Source organism: Rhea pennata, chromosome 8 (genome assembly GCF_028389875.1).
Source record: "Rhea pennata isolate bPtePen1 chromosome 8, bPtePen1.pri, whole genome shotgun sequence".
In the NCBI taxonomy this organism is placed as follows: Eukaryota; Metazoa; Chordata; class Aves; order Rheiformes; family Rheidae; genus Rhea; species Rhea pennata.
In genome coordinates, this window is record NC_084670.1 from 29,924,054 (window position 1) to 29,930,631 (window position 6,578).

The following is a 6,578-nucleotide window of genomic DNA, read 5'->3' on the forward strand; positions in this document are numbered from 1 at the left end:
CGCTGTCAAATCAGGAATGCAAAGCTGTCACCACAAATTGGTTTGCACAGCAGCCTTCCTCTTGATCTCCAGTCTCACACTGGATGTCACAGCAGATGTGCAGGTGTGTTAGTGACTCAACAGGCACAACTAATAAAGGGACAACTTCTTTCCAGGGCAGATAATCCTGCCTCATCCCCCCGAGTGAGAAATGAGGAGCAGCCTTTCGTTTTGCAGATGTCCCAGGGTGGGCAGTGGTGTAGACAACAGTGCATCTCGCGGATTAATCACAGGGCTGATGTCAGGAGCCCTGAGTCACGGCACCAGGCTCTTGGCGCTGACTCGCTCTGTGACCCGTCGTCCAAGGTGGACAGTCATGTTGCTTTACCAGGCTGGGAGGGATACGACAGACTCGGGGATGCGTGTTAGGGCTTGTGCCTGCATTGCCTCTGCAAACATGTGCTCTGGTGAAGTCAGAGTCCCATCATGCAGCGAGGTACCAGCTGCACTGCAGTAATTCGAGCTGTTAAAACCTCCTTACAGTGCGGTGTGTTCATCCACCCTGTGCCCACAAGGACCGTGAGGCTTTCTAGCTTCTCCTCAGAGATGTGAGACCCTGGTGTGGAGTAGCTTTGAGTACAAGTTGATAAGGATTTGTGCTGCTCAGCCTGAGATGAAGGGAGAAGGTAGAGAAGAGCTGGTGCAGCTGTCTCACACATGAACAGCTCCAAAGTCCTCAGGGGCAGCTTGCAACTGTCAAAAAAATGTATGTTTTCAAATTAGCAACTGAAATCTGAATGAGATCCTCAGAGACTGGTGTAGCTCCATTGATCCCAGTGTGGCTCTGGGTTGGCTTTAGGGAGACTCTGCTGGTTTCTGCTGGAAGAGGATCCAGGTTGTGCTCTGGAAGAGGTAGATGTGGTTACCATGGAAATGCATGGGGCCATTTCCATAAAGTCTGTTCTCAAGCTGAGGCTGCCTGGCAGGACCTAGCCTGGTGCGGGCTGGAGCCTGCCGCCCTCGCAGCGAGCACACAGGTTGTCTTCTTGCGGGGTGGTAGCCGTTGGGGCTGTAGTGCAGCCTCAGCACTGCTTGGCCAGCTCTAGCATGAGGACAGACCCCCCTTCAGAAAGGCCAACCAGTGCTGTCCTCTCCCCTCCTTGCAGCGCTGCCCCTTTCCCAGTTCCCCATTTCTGTTCTTTCTGCATTTTTAGCTTTTCTGTTTGCTGTGGCTTATCTCTGTGCTGTGTTACGCTGGGCAAAGAGACAGCTCCTCTCCGGGAAACCTTTCAGCAGAGGCACGAGAGATGGTTTTAGCTTCCTCAAGAGAGATGACTATTTAAAAAAGGAGGTGGGTATGTGAGCAAAGACCGGATTTAGCAGGTGGCTCAGAGAGGAGCTCAGAGTGGCCGGACTCTTTGTACGAGCAGATAAGGACAGCGTTGCAACACCGCACGCGTCAGACGGGCTTCATTCCCCTTCTGACCGCCCCAGGCTATTCGCCCTGCTGCTTTTGGGACCTGCCCCCCTGCGCTGGAGCAGCCCACCTGCAGCAGCCCGGGGCACCTCCGCGGGGCACCAGCGGTTTCCTCATAGCTGACCCTTCTTACGCTGGTGGGGTTGCGAAGGGGACGCGTTCCGTATTCTTATTCTTACCCAACGTAACCTGGCACGGCTCACTGCGGAGACGAAGTCCAAGGCTGCCCGAACGTGGGGTCAGAGGGGCCTCGGCCGGCTGGGCCACGGCGCCTGGCCGAGGGGCAGCCGGCGACGGGGCTGCGCGCCCCGGAGCTCCCACGGGGCTCAGGGAAAGCCAGGAGCTGCCCGGGCCGCGTCGGACAGTCCCTGCGCGAGCCCTGCGTTTGCTGGTTTCTTCTCCAGCTGAGCCGAAGTCCTGCGTGCAGCCTGCTACGCGTGGCTGGGTCGGTTGACTTCACGAGTCCAGGTTAAGCGTGTGCGGTGGCAGGACGGGGGCCTCGTTCAGCCACGATCGAGCTGCACAGGCAGTAGTGCACAGCAATTACCCGCCTTAATTTATAAGGCCAGACCCTGATCCTACCACTGAGCCCGCTCAGGCAGCGCTCTGAGGATTTCTGCACCCTTACTAAGCTGTGAAGTGTATTTAGGCTGAAGTTAATCTGCCAGCCACAGTTAATAAGACTCTGACCTAGCTGGGAGCACATTTAGCAGCATGAATAATACTAATAATAAAGAAAAAAAATTACCAATGCAGAGTGTGACCAATTGCCAACTGCAAGGGAAAGACATGCGCTTACCAGTCCCTGGGATATTCTCCACCCTTGTACAGAGCAAACGGAGCCAAGCAATTTCTAGGTCTCAAATCCCCGATCTTGCCTGCTGCTAACATTCTTATCTTCCAGCTTCCCCTGGACACTTTTGAAGGAGAGCATGTGGTGCTTCTCAGCAGCGTCCCCTGCTTACTGAAGGCTCTCTGCTTCTGCAAAAGGTCTACACGCGTGCCATACAGAGCTTGCAAGAGGTAGGTTTGGGCTGCAGGGTTGCTTGGGGACAGGCCCCAAGCTGGCTGCTGCAATGCCCCCTCTGCAAGGAGCTCCTGGCCACGGGCTGGGCGAGGGGAGACGAGGAGGGCCCCGTGCACGGGAAGGGACCAGTGCGGCCACGCAGCAATGCCATGTCTCGTACAAGGGTGGAGAGCAAGATGTGCAGGGGCTCTGCAGTCCCTCTCCACCCTAGGCGCCAGTGGGCAGCTGGGCACAGTGACCACCACCAATGCGCAAGCAAGCACGTGGTGGCTACGGGGCCACAAACGGCGAGAGGAAGGGGAGGAATGGGAAATGCCAGCAGCTGAGGTTTTCTGCACCAGGCCTTCCTGGATGCTGGGGTTTTCCAAGGCCCCTCTTCCCCTGAATGCATCATTTGCCCATATTGCAGCCAAACTGCATGGGGAGGGCCCTTCTTTTAGCGTGTGCGTCTGCACGTATTTAGTAATTTGCTTTCCCAAATTGCCCTCCCTTGCAGCCCAGGTAATCGTCAGCCTGCTCCACCTTTGAAAGCCCTCTGGTGACCAGCCCTCGGCTACCCTCGATCCTGGCAGCATCTTCAAAGGGAGCATGGGCCCGCTGCGGAGCCTGCAATGTTTGCTCGCTTATCGGGTGAGCTGGTGTGGCCTCCCCGCTTTGGGGCATTTCGTCAGCCTCCTGCAGCACTCCCGGGGAGACCGGTCGGCCACCGCTGCTTGCGCAAGGTCAGTCTGCACAGCACGGATGTTTCCTCCGCCATGTAGTGAGCTCCCTATCCTTGGCCTCGTTCGGTGACTCTGGTGTTTGGCTGTTAATGGGATGAGTTGTTAATTAAGCACTTTGCTGTTCTTGCCGGGGCATTAGGCTAATTCCCCAAATCTCACTAGCTGTGGCTATAGGGGGCTGCATCTCCAGTTCCTCTGGCCCCGTCAGCCCCTCCGCCGTGCCGAAGGCCAGCTCCCAGCGGCGGTAGGCACACTGAGCTGGCCACGTGCCCGGCCGTGGTGCGGAGCTGGCGGTGGCAGGGACAGAGGTGATGCTTGGTCAGGACATCCAGCCTGCGCCTGTCCTTGCCTGGGTGTAGGTGGGTCAAGCTTTACAGGGGACCTTGCAGCCCAGTGTGCTTTGACGGATGGGTATAAAAACTGCACGTGTGACTTTGGGCATACCTGGAGGAGAAGAGACGCCTTTCTCTCCTTCCTTCCTAGCTGTGCTCTTGCTAGAAGCAGGGGGCATTTCGGGTGCATCAGGCCTCCTTCTAGGAGCTCACCTGTGGGACCCCAACAGACCATCCCTTCTCCCCATGGGATAGCTCTGTGTAAAAGGAAATCGTTAACTTTGATTTAAGAGGTGTTCTAGTGCTGGTGAAAGGCACCGGCTGCCTGCCCTGAGTGGCTTGTGCTAACACGTTGTTGGGGTGAAGCCCTCGCAGTGGCCAGCTCTGCCTGGAGGGTGCGCAGCGAGACCCTGCTCCAGGAGCCACCCCCAGAAATGGTGCTGGGCTCAGGGCTCCCCGCGGAGCTGGGGAAAAGTCCCCGCACGGCAGGGGGAAAACAGCTTCCTCGTGCCCAGAGCATTGCTTGCTGCCCGCGGTGAAGAGAGGTGCCCGGCTCGTATGGGACGGAGCGTGCATAGGAGAGGGCACGCGTCTCAGGCGGACCGCGTGAGGCTCGACCGGCCCCGTCCCTGGCGCTCTCGCGGAGGCACCGGGCTTTCGCATCGCTGCCTCGGAGGCAGCAGGCTGCGGAGTCCAGCCGTCGCCGGCCCTCCGAGCTCACCAGACTCGCGCTTTTCAGCCCTGGCAATTCTCGCAGGATATAAGCGGAGCCGGAGGGAAGTGTCGGGGGCAGGCGAGTAGAGGTGTTCCCACGAATTAATAGTAGGAGGAAAGAAAAACATGTGCCAGTTGGGACTCGCCCCTGGAGCGCTGCATTGTCCTTCGCAGGCTTGATGTGCATTTAGAGCGGAGGCTTTGAAGGCTGATTTAAATACGCTCCTGGGAGGTGTCACCTGTTGGCATCGCGCCTTTTCCAGCTCCCTGATGAGGTTTTTGTCTCGTTGAGCGCTGACGACAATAAGGGTCACTGGAGCACGCAGCTGGGAGAAGGGACAGGCTGATCCGTGCTTCCCAAAAAAACCCGCAGCCTGCAAGGGGAGGAGGGGAAGGCAGGCCAGTAAACAAGCTGGAAAGAGCCCCGTGAGGAGGGAAGAGGACTCCTCTGCCCGGCCAGCTTCCTGGGAGAGGGCGCTGGCCTCGCAGCAGCCGGGCTAGGGCCGTTCGCCGCCGTCTCGTAAACATGTCGTGCAGGACGAGCCGGGCTGGGGCTGGGGGACGGACGTGGAGCCTCACGCCGCGGGGCCCAGCCGTCCCCGTGGTGAAACCTTTCCCAGCAGCTCGGGGTCTCCTCGGGGGTTTTTGCTGGCCGGTGCGCGTTTGGCAGGCGGAGAGGGGACAGGTATAGAGGACTGCAAGCTGCCTTTGCCCTCTGGGCTGTTCAGAGCTCAGCGGGCAAAAGAGAAGGTCCCTGACCCCGTGACTAGAGTAGCGTGAGGGGCACCCTACGCCAAAGTGACTTCCCCCTCGTAAATGCCCTGGGCTTGTTTGCAGTCAGCTCTGGTGGCCAAAGTTTCTCGGAAATTTGCAGGTAGCACGTTTCCAAGAAACCAGAGCTATCAGAGCTATTAGTGTCCTGATTAAACCCTCTCTGCAAACCTAGGGCTGGGCAGAGCTTTAGACAGCTCCAGGGCTTGACAGTCTGCCTTAATGGGAGCTATTTTGCTGCTGGGTCCCTCCGGATGGCTTATAGCTGGCCTGACTGGGTCTCAACAGTACATCCTTCCTCCTTTTCCTACAGCCAAGCAGTTAGATTCAGGTGACCACAGCTTAACTTGGTCTGTATCTGGGGGTTCAGTTTCTGCTCAGCGACCCTGGGCCAGTTTCTATGGGTAAAACCCAGCACTGAGGAGGGTGAAACGGGGAACAAGGCAGGTGTGCAGGAATGGGGGGACGAAACAGAGTCCATCAGGGAAGGAGAGATGTCGCAGTGAGAAAGCGTTCGGTCGCCAGTCACCCCACTCTGCCTTGCCTGCGAGCGGGCGCCTTGCCTTGCCTAAGCCATGATAGAAGGTGAGAAGCACCTGAATTTCACCTCCCTCCTGGACAGCCTGGGGGGGGGGGGATTAATGCCAGCTTGTGGCTGCTGCAAGGTGATGGTAAAGAATTAGCCCAGCTCTGCCCACAGGGAAGCTGGCTCTTAGGATGGGCAATAAATCAAGGCAAGTCCTTAGGCAGCAGTTTCACCACCTCCTCCTGGCCGTGCATCCAGCTCACCCTGGACACTTCCTGCCCGGCCTCTGGCCGTGCGCAGGCGAGGAGGGTTGCAATTCTGGTGTCAGCTCCCCGACGCTGATGTGGGGATGGGATCAGGGGGCCGCCTAGAGCCCAGCTCGAGGCAGGCGTGCTGGGTGGCGTGTGCTCGTCCGGGTGCCTGTGAGCACGTGTAGGCACATGCACGTGCGTGGCAGGCAGCTCCTTCTGCTAGTTTTGGCATCTGTATCCTGCCCCTTATGTCCGGGCTGGAAAGTGAGAAGGGCTGAACAGGAGCAAGGATGGAAGAGAGAGCTCCCGGGATGGAAAACTACTGGGCAGTCCCTGTATTTTCCCGGGCGCCCCTTGCTATCTGTATGCTGCTGTGGCGGGTGCTCTGAGACCAACTGCAGAGATGGAGAATTTCTCTCCCTCAACTGTCTCCTAGAGCAAGGGACTCAGCTGTAAATCCAGGCGCTGGAGCCTGATTCCTGCTTCAAGGGAAAAGGTGGACTTCTTGCAGGCTCTGCCTATTTCCCCTCCCAAAACACAGGCACAAACATAGAGCCAGGGCCTGGGCTTGGCGGGGGGCCCTCCAATTTCTCCCTCTCTTCTGCTGCCCTGTTTATCCAGGGTGACTTATTTTCATGCCTGGGAGTTATGCAAAGGCAGCTGCTAATGTAAACCCTGCGGAAAGCCCTGGACTTGATCCCATCTCGGAACAGTTCCGAGAACTATTGAGAAGAGGGTTTTGGGGAGGAGGGGGGGGGGAAGGGGGGAAAAACACCCCC